The sequence below is a fragment of the Microcebus murinus genome, chromosome 14 (assembly GCF_040939455.1).
Source record: "Microcebus murinus isolate Inina chromosome 14, M.murinus_Inina_mat1.0, whole genome shotgun sequence".
Lineage (NCBI taxonomy): Eukaryota > Metazoa > Chordata > Mammalia > Primates > Cheirogaleidae > Microcebus > Microcebus murinus.
In genome coordinates this window covers 35,398,644-35,415,114 of record NC_134117.1, presented here as the reverse complement: position 1 = coordinate 35,415,114, position 16,471 = coordinate 35,398,644, and the positions used below count along the sequence as shown (strand labels likewise).

Here is a 16,471-nt window from a genome sequence, read left to right as displayed (position 1 = left end):
CCCAGGCTAGAGTGAGTGCCGTGGCGTCAGCCTAGCTCACAGCAACCTCAGACTCCTGGGCTCAAGCAATCCTCCTGCCTCAGCCTCCCGAGTAGCTGGGACTACAGGCACGAGCCACCATGCCCGGCTGATTTTTATATTATATATATTAGTTGGCCAATTAAATTCTTTCTATTTTTATGGTAGAGACGGGGTCTCGCTCAGGCTGGTTTTGAACTCCTGACCTTGAGCAATCCGCCCGCCTCGGCCTCCCAGAGTGCTAGGATTACAGGCGTGAGCCACCGCGCCCGGCCCAAAATGGTTTTAATAGATTCCCTTTCATTGAGCCACCATAATAACTTGTCCAAACCTAAACAAAAAGGTCACTTTCTGCAGTTTGTTATAGTTGTGTACATTTCAAACATCTACCACTAAACTAAAAGTCTCACAGAGGGTAAAGCCCTTTTAAAATTTTATTTGTCATGTAATATTTGAAATATCTGAAAGAATACATGCAACATACAATATTATAAAACATTATAGCATATTGAACATCCTAAATGCAGACCTACATAAGAAGAAAAGATAATCAATTCTATAGCATCCACCTCTGTGCTTATGGTTGGCTGGGGCCAAAAATGACCCCCCCCCCCAAATATCTATTTGCTTTGTAATGTTCAGAATCTGGGGATATTCTGTGAATAATCTGTGTAGGTATGTGTATACACACAGTTATATATGTGTCTCTGGACATATATGCGTGCAGTGTTCTTTGTGACTCTTTTTTGAGGATCCCTTGTATGTGATGTTCTTTGTGGCTTTTGGTTAAAGAAGATAGTAATGTAGTAAAATTAATACTGGACAGTAAATCAGTTCTAACCTTAGTTCTGCTACAAACTTTCAGTCATCCTAACTTCGTAAGGTGAAAGTTTCCTTTAAATAAAGAAATATGAATGCATAAACTATAAGGATCCTAGGAGCTCTAAAATTCCATGATTCTGTGAAAAAATTTTATAAAGCAACTGAAAAGAGACAGAAAAGAAGGAAATAAGTGAAAGTTTAATATAACTATCAATTGAATTCATTGCTTTTGTGCTTATGGAACTTAGAGAAATGTAAAACTATTGACATTTTTAGTGTAGTTTAATCTATTAATGATTTATTGTCATGACTTTTGCCTTTGGCATAATATTTAGGAAGTCCTTCCTCAAATATAAAAATACTTGCCTGCATTTTGTTCAGATTTTGCATATTTTTGATATTTAAATCCTTAATATACTTGGAATTTCTTTTGGTATTTACTTGGTATTTGGAATGAAGTATGTATTCAGCTTTATTTTGTTCCAAATATTCACTAAATCGTTCTAATGCCATCTGGGAATAACTCCACCCATTATCCACAAATCTTAAAAAGCCTTTATTGTGTTCAAAAGTCTTAACATTAAAATGTATTTTTATATTGAAATATTTCATTATATTATTCTACCTTTGCATAGCTAGAATGAACCCTACTTGGTGAAATATATTTGCTAAATTTATTTAACATTAATTCATCACAATTTATAAGTAAGCATGGTCTGTAGTTGTCTTTAACTTTTTTATTTTTTAAATTCAGGGTTACTCTATCTGTCAGATGCATTAGAAAAATTTCATAACAGGTTAGATAGCACAAGAATTGTCTGTTCTTGAATGAGTTGATAGGACTAAAATCTATAATTCCTTTAAGGATGATGTTTTTATGAAGAGATCTTTTATTACCTTTTAAATTTCTTCCATAATCTATTCAGGTTTTCTATTGCTTCTGGAGTTACTATTGATCATTTATATTTGACAATAAAGTTTTCCATTTAATCTAGAAATATCTGTAAAGCTCATGTGCATCAAGAATCTCTAAGAATACAACATAAGTTTTTTTTTACCTTTTTTGCCAATAAGCTTGTTGTTGTTTAACTCATCCTTTGCAAGATGATTGTTCTAACTTATACACTTCAGAAAATGCTGACACAATGTCTTAAAGTATTCCTTTATATTTGTTTTCAAATTCTTTCTGTACAAAGAATTATATTCTTTTTTATTCTGAATAATGTCTATTGCTTTTTCTCTATTTATTTTACATAATTATTTTTACCCAAATATTAGCTCTTGAATATATATATATATTCTTTTATTTTTCTAGAGGTTTTTTCCTTTAAAAATATTAATTCCTAAATAGTCTATAAAGACAAAAATCATAGACAATCAGTAGAGAAAATATTTTGAAAAAAGGAGGAATTTTTTTTTTTTTTTGCCTTCTTCCACTATATAGCAGGAACAGATTTGTATTCTGTACAAGTAACTCTTTGGATAATACCATTAACATAGATAACATTGACTTAGCAACCTCATTTGGATTGAGTTATAAACTGTATTTCTTTTTCTATAAGAAATGGAACATAATTTCAAAACATGTGCATTATGTCTGCAGATGGCTATTTGGACTATAAGCCCTATAACAAAATGTCAAATATCTATATAGTAAGACCATTCAGGCATTTGGTGTTCTATGAATTAAAAGTCACAATGATGGGTTAAATATTATATTATTTATCCTCTGCCAGTTTGTAAGCATGTTATAACTTCTCTGAATTTCAGTTTCTTCACCTATAAAATGAATATTATAATATCTACTGTGCAAGGTTTTGGTGACAGTCTATTTTAGTTAATAGCTTACCTGTTGCAGGACCCTCTTCCCAATAGCTAGGGCCTCTTAAAGCCAAATTTAAACAGGATAGAGATCTTTGAAGCTTGCATAAACCTAGACAATTTTACTTTATAATATGCCAAAGCATGTGAATGAATATTTTAACCCATTTTTAGGTTTAAAGAATTCACCCTCATCCCCTCCCTAGTAAAATCCACATGCCTTAATGAAGTAGTACTCATTAACAAAAGGATTAAGTTTTGATGTTTGTTTTGTTCATGGGCTTTGTTTTTCTCTGACTCATAATCTCTGGTATATTCAGCTATTCAAGATACCAGGTGCTCATATACATATGCACTTACAAAAGGTCCTCAGTGCTCACCATTGGATGATTACATACCCTAAATTAGAGATCTCTAACCTCTGACCACAGGCACCCTAGGTTCCTACCTACAGGCTCAATAAAAATACAAACCTCAGGGAATGGTACTCCAAAGCAATTAACCAAAACAAGAGAAGTCCGTATGCAAACATCAAGGCATTTAACCTCCTTGTGAAAACAATACCCAGTTCCGAATTTAGACCTAAAGTCACAGATTTTAAAATGTGTTCAGACTGAAGTCCCAGCTCAGCTCCACTCTAAATGATACATTCTCTTTAGGACCTCCCCAAAACCTGGAAACACAAGCAGCTGGGTAAATATACTGGCCACGCAGTATCCACAGCATGAGTCAAGCAAGGAGCAAGTTTCTTTCCCTTGTTTACCCAAATACCCTGAAGATTATGGAAACCTTGATCTAAGGGGGAGAGGAAGTGTTCCAGGGAAGGGTACCTTCAGCATGATAAGGCAGAAATGGGGAGTAGATACAAATCAGCAAGAAAAAAACAACCCCATTAAAAAGTGGGGGGAAATGTGAACAGAATCTATTCAAAAGAAGATAGACGAATGGCCAACAGACATATGAAAAAATGCTCAGTGTCACTAATCATCAGGGAAATGCGAAATAAAACCACAATGAGATATAACTTATCTCCCGTGAGAATGGCTTTTATTAAAAAGTCCAGAAACAACAGATGCTGGCATGGATGCACAAAGAAAGGAATACTTACACACTGTTGGTAGGACTGCAAATTAGTACAACCACTATGGAAAACAGCATGGAGATTCCTCAAAGAAATAAAGGTAGATCTACCATCTGATCCAGCAAATCCCAATACTGGGTATCTACACAAAGGAAAAAAAAAAAAAGTCATTTTATCAAAAAGAAACCTGCACTCGAATGTTTATTGCAGCACAATTCACAATGGCAAAGATGTGGAATCAATCCAAGTGCCCATCAATTTATAAGTAGATTAACAAAATGTGGGGTATATATACCATGGAATACTACTCAGCCATGAAAAGAATGAATTAATGTCTTTTGCAGCAATTTGGATGGGACTAGAGACCATTATCCTAAGTGAAGTATCTTGGGAACTGTAAAACAAACACCACATGTACTCTCTAATAATTTTGAACTAATTGATAGGCACACATGGGCACAGAGAGAAGTAAAAATTGTGAGAAATCAAGAAGGGGGAGAGAACAGAAGGGGAGGGGCAAAAACCTACATAATGGGTACAATGAACACTATTTGGGTGATAGACATACTTATAGCACTGACCAAAACATTATAAAAGGTATCCATGTAAAAAAATTATTTGTACCCCCTTAATATTTTGAAATTAATAATAATAATAATAACAATAATAAAATGAGAAGATGGGCCCCACTCCTCTGCAGGGCCCTAAAACCACTCCTAAGATAGGTGAAGGGAAATCACCTTTCCCCTTTTATTTTGTGATCTACAGTTGGGGAAATAATTTCTCAAAGACCCCCAAATCACAAATACTAAGGTAAAAGTCATTATGAAAACAGAGATGGATTTCTGTTCAATGAATTAGATCACAGATGAAATGGATAGAGAAACAACAGATTGACAGAAATATTTATAACATCACAATTAGCAAACCGAATAGGAATTGAAATGGTATCTAAGCACTGTTGATAGGAGTACACACCCTATTCTAGAACAATCTAGCAGCACAGTAAAATTGAGCCACCATATATATGACTTATGACCAAAAAATCTCATTCCTAGATGTATGCCTCAAAGAAATTTTCACATACATAGTTCCATAATGGAGCATATGAACGCTGGTGTTTGTAATGGTGGGGAATTTGAGCAAATGAAATTATGTATCACTGGGGGGTGGGATAGTTAAAAGGTGGATGTTTTAGAATTCTATGAGACAGCAAGAAGTAACAAACTATATATACCTACTGCAACAAGTATTCTCATAAGCAGAGACTGCTTTATAGGTGTGTGAAATAAATATGCAGCTGCACAGGGCTGGAAGGTGTGGTTGGAAGGGCCTCATACTGTCATCATCTTGAAATTCTTAATAATTTTTAACAAGAGTTCCCACATTTTCATTGTAAACTGGGCTCCACAAATTATGGAGCCAATCCCGTTCATATGCATAATGTAGAGAAAGAAAAATAAGACACACAATGAGATTTATGATAAAATAACATATAAAAGGCTTATGTGCTATATACTTCACAAAGATACATTCATATGTTAGGATAAAATAAAGGTTGAATGGAAGTGTGGATCAGGGACAAAGGTTACAATTTAATAAGATAAGATTAAACAAAGCAGTAAAGGGCCCTTGTACGAATAAATAACTCATTCAGTATCAAAGTGCCCCAAACTACAATGATTTGAATTTCCCTTGGGTGAGGAAGGCACTGCCGAAAATTTTGGGTAAAATAGTAAAGACCAATTATGTAATAATTGAAAACTCCCATCATTTTTTTTTTTTGGTCAAGAAGGTAATTTCTAGCACAGAAATGTCTGTATTTTCTTGCATAAACTATATGCCAGTTGTTTATATGTTACCAACACGTGAGCTATCTTTTCAATGGGTTTTGTTTTCTTTCACAGACTCAAAATGACATGATAGTATTAATATAAATAGAATGCATTTCTTTGTAAGTGGAATTATATGTTAAAAATATAGAGATATAAAACTTTTCTAATAAATCAAATAAAGCTATAAAAAATTTCAATCAAACTGTTAAAACTATTACAGTAGCAGAAGCAAAGCCAATTTCAACTTCAATTTCCAATCAAACTGACTCCAATCTAATTACTGATGGACACAATCCAAAGAAACTTGAAGGTATTTATACAAGCCTCATGCCCAATCCTGGCTGCCTGACTAAAATGCAAGTTCTGACACAAGCGTGTCTGTGGTCCTGTCCTAAGTTCTGGATATACGTAAACATGTCTGAACTGATGATGAAATTCAGGAACTAAGATGGGAATGTGCTTCATCTTCAGATGACCTTTTAAGCATGTAATGTTAGTTTTAGAATCATTTTAGAACTGTGGTTGGCTTAATTTAGCCAAAGTATAATAGATCTGTACCATTGTAATTTTTTCATTATATAATAGCCATTTATTAAAAATAGTAACTTACACAGCTGTGAAATTCCTTATAGGTTATCTAATATAAAACCTGCACCCAGTGCAGATATAGGAGCTGTTTACATGGCAAGACAGAGCCTAGTTAAACAGTAGGAAAAAGCCATTTTTTGTTTGTTTGTTTGTTTGTTTGTCTTTAGCTAGCCAGAAATCATGAAAGAATTTGGTACAATATTCCCTGACAGTTCTAATACCCAGTTTACATAACAAGGTCATAGAAACGTATGAAAGCCAAAACAATAATTGGGAATGTGGTAGCATTAGGGGTATTTCAGTTGGATGGGGAAGGGCGGTTAGTCATTTTATAGAGATGCTTATATGACTGGGGTCATTTCATCCACCCTTGGGTGAAAATTATTTTTTAGGTGGAGAGTCTATTATCTTGCTGAAAAACTTCTAATCCATCTGACCCTTGAGGCATAGAACTTAGGGATTGGCTTGGCAAAAGCAGTGGGAGTGTCAGTCCCATTAACACTCTCTTTTTCATCACTGGCTAAGAGCTCACCTGGCAAGGTTGCCCTGGCAGTATCTGTCATGTTTGAAACCATGATTAATCTGTCTCCAGTTGAGACACTTCTGATTACAACATCTTCTGAGCTGTTTAGAACGCTGATATCTGCTTCTGGAAGTTGCTGGAATCCATCTGAAGCTCCCAGAACTTGAAGATTCCCAGAGACTTAGATCTGGTAATGACGATTATATATTTGCAGAGCCTGGGTCATGGTATATCAGTGAGACATGGGAAACTTTTAGAGGTACAAAATTTTAAATGTTGTGCTTTGATTCTGTCAGTTTAAGCAAAAGATAACAAGAGTATAATGAAGAGTTGTCTAGGCATGTTATGACAAGTGTTTTCTTTCAGAAAGCGGTCGCATTTAGAAAGCAGATGTCACTATATTTGAATGTCAATGAGAAGAGGTATCACAAGTCTACAACTGAAAAGGCTAGCAATGGGTATTTTTTTATGAACCATTCTTTTGGGTTATTCATCTAGGGCTTTGAGAAATAATGTTTAGATAATGTTTTCAAAACTGTTTAGCATTTTAAACACGCTCTTTATATACTCATATGTATCCATGCTCATGCCTTAGGCATGAATATTCTTTTTAATGACTGGGATCATCGGTAGGGAATGTGTGGCCAACTGGCTGATAAAAGTAACATCCCTGCGTATGGAAATTAGTAATTTGTGAAGGACATACCATTCTCCTTTTCTGTTGCTTTGTAATAAATAGTCTTACTGAGTGAGAAATAAAACTATGGTTCACATCAATGTAGATGATATTTAATAGTAACATGCTCCTGTAACCCTCTTAATTACAGGCTTGCATTCAAAGTTAGGAAGATGAGGATGAGCCACCCTGATGGACTAATATCCCCTCTAGACATAGAGAAAATTAATAATTGTTCTTTAATTCCTATATATGTCAAAGCTAAACAGTTATTATTTTTTTGTTTTGTTTTTGTTTTTTTTTTTTTTTTTACAAAATATCGCTTATCCTTTATTTTCTGTTTCTAGAAATAGGAAAGCAAGTCTTACCAGACTTTCTCCATGTCTGAAAAAAGAAAGTTCAAATATATAGCACTTTGGCACACTTGGCACTTTAAACTGAAATAATGAGCATGTGGAACGAAATCTGTGGGTAGGACTTTGGAGTTACATGTGCCATTTAACTCAAATATGACTTGGTTCCATATTCCTGCACCAGTCTGTCCTAATTCTTCTTTACTTTGTAAAGAAATTGAGGGAAAGTTTATTTTCTCTACAGCTCTTCTTTTGTTATCTATTTTATTTGATTTTTTTAAATTTTGAAGCAACAATCTTTCAGAGCCTGTTTTGTCCGAAAAAATAGGAATTTTGTTCTTCATATTATAGAAGAGATGTGAAATATAGTGCCCTCTAGATGTTTACTATTCCTTTTTCTTTTCTCACCTAGCATTTTATTCCCCATTCATTCTAAAACTTTTCTCTTCTGCTGCCTCTATTCTCGGAGCACAGAGCTATTGGCCAATCGATTTGAAGATCCTATCAAAGTTCCCTAGTTCTTCCTTTGATTCAAAGGTGTTTAATCCTCCAATCTGAAATTTCTAGGACTGGATATCCTATTGTGTAAAGATTTCCTTTCATTCACTTGTTGATAGAATCCTCACTTCCCGATTCATTACATCTTTCACTCTAGGGGTGGGGAAAACAGAGAAGCAATTTAGATCCAGTTTCTAATGCAGTTTACTACAAATGGTTGTGTAAGATGTGAGTCACTGTTTTCTGGTAAGAGATTAAGAATACCTGAGCTTTGTGAAGATGCCGAGGTAGGGGCCAGGGAGAATCTAAATTTGTGTAAACACCCAATAGGTTTTAGATTAAAAGTGTCAGATAAAAAGGAAACATATGGCAGGTACCAAAACACTGTAATTGATTGACAACAGTCTTCTGGCAAACGCAGTCATTTGCATTGCTGCCAAGAATCCTGTAATAAAAACTTAGGGAAACTGCTGAAATGGTTATTATAAGATGGAAATACTAAAACTTGTGAACTTTGCCCCATAAGAAGATATATAAGACCTTTTCTCGGGGTTCATTGAGTTTGCATTTAAACTTAATTATTTCTAAATGATATAAGATATACTTTTATTATAACAATGATTCAAAATAATAAAGTCATTGAGGAAAATATATAACCAATAAGTAAATTAGTGGAAGAAGGAAAATTTTTATTCCTGGTAACCAGGTAAAACCATTATCATTTTGAAGTAATTCTTCTTGTCTTTTTGAAGATCATACTTTTTAAAAATTTGTTTTAGAAATTAAAAAAATAAGATTTTAATAATTTACATAACAGTTGTTTAAAAATTGCTTTTGCTTCTACAGTCCGAATTTGTCAAAACTCTGTAAGTACTTGCAAAATTTTAAGTTGACATATAAAATTTTTGATATAATTTAAAAAAGTTGCTAAGGATATACTTTATGGCACATTGGAAATATTGATAGTTTAAAATAAAATTGTTACACAATTTTTTCAATGACTCCAATAGGATAATGATTTGATACTTAATATCATCCACTGAAAAAAGTTATCTTATTTAATGGATTGAAGTTTTTTGCTTTTTTTTTTTTATTTCGGCATATTATGGGGGTACAGATTTTAAGGTTTCAACAAATGCCCTTTCCCCCCTCCCCCCACAAGTCTGAGTTTCCAGCATGACCATCCCTCAGATGGTGCACATGTCACTCGTTATGTATGTATATACCCGCCCCCCTCTCCCCTTCTCCCTCCCCAATACCCTATTACTGTAGTACCTATGTGTCCACTTAGGTGCTACTCAGTTAATACCAGTTTGCTGGTGAGTATATGTGGTGCTTGTTTTTCCATTCTTGGGATACTTCACTTAGTAGTATGGGTTCCAGCTCTAACCAGGAAAATATAAGATGTGCTATATCACCATTGTTTCTTAGAGCTGAATATTAAAAAGTGGGCAAAGGACTTGAACAGAAACTTTTCTAAAGAAGACAGAAGGCCAACAAACATATGAAAAAATGCTCATCATCTCTAATCATCAGGGAAATGCAAATCAAAACTACAATGAGATATCACTTAACTCCAGTGAGAATGGATTGAAGTTTTATATCTTTTATTTTCCCCCTTTGATTCATATTCTCATTCCATTTTTGTAGGACTAAGAGATAAATGAATAGATAAAGCATTCTATCCAGTCATCTCCCCTAGCCCATGTCAATGTCAAGTTTAATTATCAGAACAGGGAAGCTTCCCTGAACTGAAGTCAACACTTTTGAAAGCCTTTTTATTTTCTTAATGATGTTTTTGATGATCAGAACTTTTTTATCGTAATAGTTTTACCTTTTTTTCCTTTATGGATAGTTGTCTACCCCAAATTTGTAAAAATATCATTCTTTGTTATCTTATAAGAGCTTTATAGTTTAGCTTTTACTTTTAGATTTGCAATGTACTTCAAGTATGTTTTTGTATCTGGTTTGAGAGATGTATCAGAGTTATTTATTTTTCAAAATTAATATCTAGTCGTACAAGTAGAAATAATTATTGAAAAGACCTTTCTCTTTGAAATACACTGAAACCTATGTCAAAAGTTATTAGATCAATATAATTTGATCTATATTTGTATAATACACTTTCCACAAATCTTTTTCAATCTTTTTGTCAATGCTACATTGTCTTAATTACAACAGCTTTATAGTAAATCTCAAAATCATGTAATGTCAGCCCTCCAACTTCATTATTCTTTTTCAAGACTATTACAGGTCTTTATAGTTCTATATAAATTTTGGAATCAGTTTTTCAGGTTTTTTAAAAAAAAACTTCTAAGATTTTCAGTGTAATTTAATCAATCTGTAATTCAATTGACTAAATTGGGAAAAAATGATAGCTTATTAATACAGAGTCTTGATGTATAAACAAAGTATGTCTGTCCATGTATTTAGGTTTCTTTATGTTTTGTAATTTTCAGTGTGAAGATCTGGCAGACCTTCTCTTCAATTTATTTCTTATTATTTTGTGTTTCATTCTATTTAACTCATCTTAAAATGTTTATTTTTGAAGCATTTTTTTTTCAGTTAGCCTAACAAATGTAGTGTAGTGACAATCCTGAACTTTTCTCAGCTGAAATCATATTTTTGCCACTTTCTAAATAGATAAGAAATGTATAATTTTTCTGGAATATTTTTAGCCAAAAAGAGCTAAAACCAGCAATGACGACAGCAATAAATATTTGGCAACCAAGAAAGTAAGCTTCATTTACCTAATTACCATTCATAAACGTATTCAGCAAATCCATATTGTGGACCTATCATAATGTGGACCTAATAGTCACATGTTCATGGCCTATATTCTTATACGTGGTGAACAGATAAGGTGTTTACAGTAAATAAATAAATGCAGTACTGCGGCCTCACATATCTTTGTATTGGATATATCCTGATTATTCCAGTGTTTTTATTATTCCAGGCTCCACACTGTTAGTCATCTGAACCAAAGCTTCCTTTCTATTCTTATTAATACACAGCACCAGCTCAGCCTAATTACAGGCTTTTGCAGGGACTTGTGCTGATGTATCTATGCTATTTCCATTTACTCTTCTGCTTATTTTCCTCAGAGAGAACAGTCCTATTTAGAAGCCCTTTAAAATCAAAATGGCAATGTGATTCTTACTGCTACACAGGGAAGAATTGAGAGAGAGAGAGAGAGAGAGAGAGAGAGAGAGAGAACTTCTGAGATGATGCATTGCAATGGTAATTTCTCTTTCTCTTGAATGAAGAATTTTATTCTATTTTTCACCAGAGATCAAGAATGAGGAAGCTGAAAAGATGATCAATTTCTTTTGAATAAGATTTGCAACCCATAATCTTTATACTAATATTAGCTTCATATTACTTAAAATTCCATGAAACATAATCATGCTGATAGTCATTAAAAGAAATGAAATACTACATGAAATGCTCTTCCAACACACAGGAGAGGCAGTAAAAAGTGGTGGTCACATATGTAGACTCTTGGCTCAAGCCAAATAGATACAAATCTCAGTACAGCAATTACTAGCTTTGTGAATCTAGCTAACCTATTTATCTTTTCTGTGAATTAATTTCACTTCTGCTTTCCCACTTTTTTGTTATTTTCTTTTTTCTTTTTCGCTTTATTTTTACAGCACCTCCAGTATCATGCTGAATATAAGTGATGAGATAGACATGCTATCTCTTGTCTCATTTTAAGTTAAAAGTATTCAATATATTATTAGTAATATCATTTCTATTTCTCATAGAATTCCTTCATCTGAGGAATTTCTTTTCTCTTTTAATGAAAATTTTTTATTATGAAAAGGTGTTAAGTTTTGCCAAATGTTTTTTCCAATTTTAAGACTAATTATTTTTATTATTTGCTAATTTGATTAATTTCCATATCATTCTAATAACCTTGACTCCAATTTGTCCACCAGAACATTAAGAACAGTTTATCAGGAGGGGTTGTATACCAACAGCTTCAGGGACACAGGAACAACTTCAGTGGTATAGCTCAGTAAAATTGTTAGTGAGTATAATAATTTCTTCCTTATATTAAATAGGATATTCACCAATGAAACCATTTGGGCTGGGAATTTTTGTTCGCATATGTGACAATCTTTCATAAACAAATGCAATTTTTAAAGTAGACATAGAGCTAATCAAATGATTTATTTTTTCTTAAAATGGATTTTGAAGTTGTGTTTTTCAAGGAATTTGTCCAGTCAATCTAATTTATCAAATTTATTGTCATACAGTTTTAAAAATATTCCTTTATTATCATTTTATTGTTTGTATTATCTTTAATGATATTCACTCTTTCCTGATATTCATGCACTTTATAGCGCCATTTTTTTCTTGACTATTTTTGCCAGTGTTTATCAGTTTTGTTAACCCTTTCAAAAGATCTACTTTGGTTTTATTAATTTTTCTAATATTCTTTATTATTTTATTGATTATTTTCTTGTATTTTTCTTACTCTTCCCTTCCTACTTACTTTGGGCTTAATTTGATTTTCTTTTTCTACCTTATTAAGGCAGAAGCTCAGATCATTGATTATAAACTTTTCTTTTTACTAACATAAGCAGTTAAATAGCTAAAATTTCTTTCTAAACACTACTTAGGCTATATCCCAGATTTTGGTATGTAATGTTTTTATTCTTATTTAGTTGCAATATTTTCTAATTTCCCTTTATGTTGTCTCAGTTTCTGTAGATTCTTTAGACATGTTCTGCAAATGTCAATTATAACAACTTGGTTGATAGTGTTGTTCAGATTTTCTACATTCTTAATGATTTCTGGTCACTTCTTCTGTATATTAGTGAAAGAGATGTTGAAATCTCTAACCATGAGACTGAATTCCCTTTAGTCCTGTCAGGTTTTTCTTCATGTATTCTGAAATGCTATTATTAGGTGCCTACACATTTAAGGTTGTTTTTTTCTTCCTGATGAATTGACTATTGTCTTCCATTACTTAACATTATGAAATATCCCTCTTTGTCTCTGATAATGCTCTTTGTTTTGATGCCTACTTTGACGTAAATATGCCAGCTTTCTTATGCTTACTATTTACATAGTATAATTCTTTTTTTCTTTTACTTTTAACCTATTTTTCTTTATATTAAAGTATTTTTTTTTGTTGAAAGCCCATAGTTGGGCATTGCTTTTTTTAAAAATAGTCTGGCAACTTTGCCTTTTAAGTGGAGCATTTTATGCACTAATATTTAATGTAACTTTTGATATAATTGGGTTTAAATTTGCCGTTCTTGACCTCTTGTTGTTTTCTGATTGTCTGTTCATTCATTTGGTCCTTCTTTCCTTCCTTCCTTCCTTCCTTCCTTCCTTCCTTCCTTCCTTCCTTCCTTCCTTCCTTCCTTCCTTCCTTCCTTCCTTCCTTCCTTCTCTCTCTTTCTTTCCTCCCTTGCCCCTTTTCTGTCTACTAGGATAGTGGAATATTTTTTAACATTCTATCTTGATTCCTCTATTAGCCTTTTTAAAATATACACCTATCTCAAGATTGTAGTATTGTACCCTGTTGTCTAATGCCTGAAAACAATTTACTTGTATATTATATCAATGAGACAACTAGTCTTACATGATTTACACCATTATGATTAGAAGTGGAAGTTTTTCATTATAGTTTCTCAAATGGATATTCGATATGATGAAATGATTTTGTCAAAATCAGACTGTCAGCAATATACATAATGATTTGAGTCATAAAGACTAGAAAATGAAAACTTGCCAGGAGCCCAGTATAATGTTACAGGTACTAGGGATGAGATACTGGACTGAAGAGGTAGTGGTAATGACTGAAAACATTTTTTAAAGAATAACATTGAAAAGAGGCTTGAAGAAATTGGAAAGAAGAATATCATTATTTAACAATAGATTAGTGATAGGGTTTGAGGAAATCAGAAAATATAACAAAAATTCTGTCTCCATCTTTCAAGATTATGGAAAAGAAGAGTATAGAATTGAGGAGATAAAAGAGGAATTGAGAAATAAAAAGAGGATAATTTTATTTGGGGGCATGTAAGATTAAATATTTGAAAAAGAAATCAAAATGGCTATGCCTTGAAGGTTAAGGGGAATATGAGATTAGAGGTCAGATGACTGGTCAAGTAGGATGTATAGATTTCGATTTTTTCTCACCTGAGGAATGTAAAAAAGCATGTGACTGGTGAGAGACACCTGGGAGAATGAGTATGGGGAATAGAAAGAGTGAGCAGTGGGCACAATCCATGATGCTGCTGGATCAAGGAGAAAGGGGAAGGAGACCAGTGGACATGGCTAGTGAATGGTGGAGCCGGGCACCAGAACTCTAGAGGTAAAGAATGGGATGGGTGGCCAGGAGACAGCAAGAGAGGTCCCACATCTTTGATTGTGGGATTGGTCTGTATTTTTTCATCCACTTCATTTAAATAGTAAACACAGGGACAAGCTCTCAAAGCCTCTGCTAAGTACCTGGTTGTGAATAGCAGATTCCTTTGGAATGTCTCTGTACCCCTTCCTAGATCTTTGTATTGGAGGGATGTTAAAGCAAAAGTGGGGCTTGGTCTCTAACCCCATTTGAATGAATTTAGAAACACAGAAAAGGTATTCATCCACCGTGTGCTCCTGGACCTTTCTATAAAGAAGATGCATACTGCCTTATATTCTTAGATTTTATAATTCTTTATGATTTGAATATGCTGTCTTTAACATTGGCTCTTTGGAATATTGTAACAACTTTATAAGGTAGGCTATACAGGGCATGTATTTTTAGCCACGTGTGTTATCCTAGATGGAAAAAGAAAGGCCCACACCACAGGTCTGCAGTCTTCCTATTCTTTCTCTAGAGCTCTTTCATTAACCCCCAGTAACCCTCCTAATTCTACATTGTGACAGAGAAGAGATGATACACTTTCTCTCCTCTATGCACAGTTTGGGAAACAATGATGTACTTTACTATCTGATGTGCAGAACAAAAATAAGCTGAATGCATAATTGACATAAAATTGATGTTAGTATTTCACATAGAAATATGCGTTGCTCAAGTCCAGCCATTTGTGTCTACTAGGAGCATTGTTAACTAACAACTGAACATGGGGAAACTGGTCAAATATAGCTAAGTAAGCCAGTAAGTGAAAAAACAGCACCTCAATTTTCTAAACTTGTCTTATTTAATGTGTAACTATTTCTTTCTGCTTTCTTTCTTTTCTGTCTCTCTCTTCCTGCCTTTTTTCTTTAACTTTTCTCACTTACTGTCTCTCTCTTGGGGTAGGAAGAAGGCTCTTTCAGTTTGCTGTGTAGCCTGGTTACAATCATATAGGCCACATCAGTTCCTTATAAATTTTGATCTTTTATCCTTTTGTCCAAGTAATTATGTATTATATAATTTATTTCTTCCCTTCACACACTTCTTTTTCTTACATTTTTTTCTCTCTCTTTCTAAGCCCATTAATTAAGAAAAGATGAAACAAAAAAGTATACTATGACTGATAACAGGGATATGTCTTTTATTTGTATTCTATTTGGTTTCCATATATATATATATGTAATTATATATATTATATATATTTGTATATATATGTGTGTGTATATATATAATTTTCATAGCCAGTTGTCACATATTCCTAGAGCTATGAGAATATCATACTTTTCACTTACATTTTATTATGCATGTTCACATCGGCTTTGTCTTGTGTCTTTTATTTGGTTGCCAGGTAACCTGCATACACAGGAACATTTCTATTTTCATACTTCCTGGCCCTGTCATATTTTTTCTTTTTTCACTGATAAGAATTTTACACTCAAATCTGTTAAGACAAAATGGTTCCTTTGTTCTAATCTTTAAATGAGTTATACCATGCCCAAAGTTTCTAACATCTATTAACACTTTGAAAATAATTTTATAAGAGTGAAAAGAACTTGAGTAAAATAGATTTTGTTCAAATTCTAAATTGACTTTTGCTAGCAATGGAAAAATAGTAATTATAATGATTAAGCATATACTTAATCCATGGTATAAAAAGTATAACTTAAATAGGTATTGTACTCTATGTAGTCAAAATGAAAATTATAAGTAGACATAATAGAAAAACAGTTTGGGCACAGTGGCATATGTCTGTAATCCCAGCACTTTGGGAGACCAAGATGGGAGAATTGCTTGAGACCAGATGTTCAAGACCAGCCTGGGCAACATACAAACATCCGTCTGTACAAATAATTAAAAAAACAATAGCCAGGTGTGGTATTGCACACCTGTGG

At 33.3% G+C, this 16,471-nt stretch overlaps 1 protein-coding gene and 1 non-coding gene across 2 annotated transcripts in view; one reads left to right on the top strand and one right to left on the bottom strand.

The window, feature by feature from the left end:
* Nucleotides 1-6,765: 6,765 nt before the first annotated feature.
* The window catches only part of LIPK (lipase family member K), a 46,603-nt gene continuing 36,897 nt past the window's right edge, over nt 6,766-16,471 (top strand). The window contains exon 1 of the mRNA XM_012772934.2: nt 6,766-6,878. The gene's annotated coding sequence lies outside the window, so the exon portion shown is untranslated. The remainder of the gene's footprint in view (nt 6,879-16,471) is intronic.
* On the bottom strand, nt 9,858-9,986 carry LOC142875809 (small nucleolar RNA SNORA36 family). The gene has a single exon (XR_012923094.1). It is a non-coding gene; the product is annotated as a small nucleolar RNA SNORA36 family (small nucleolar RNA).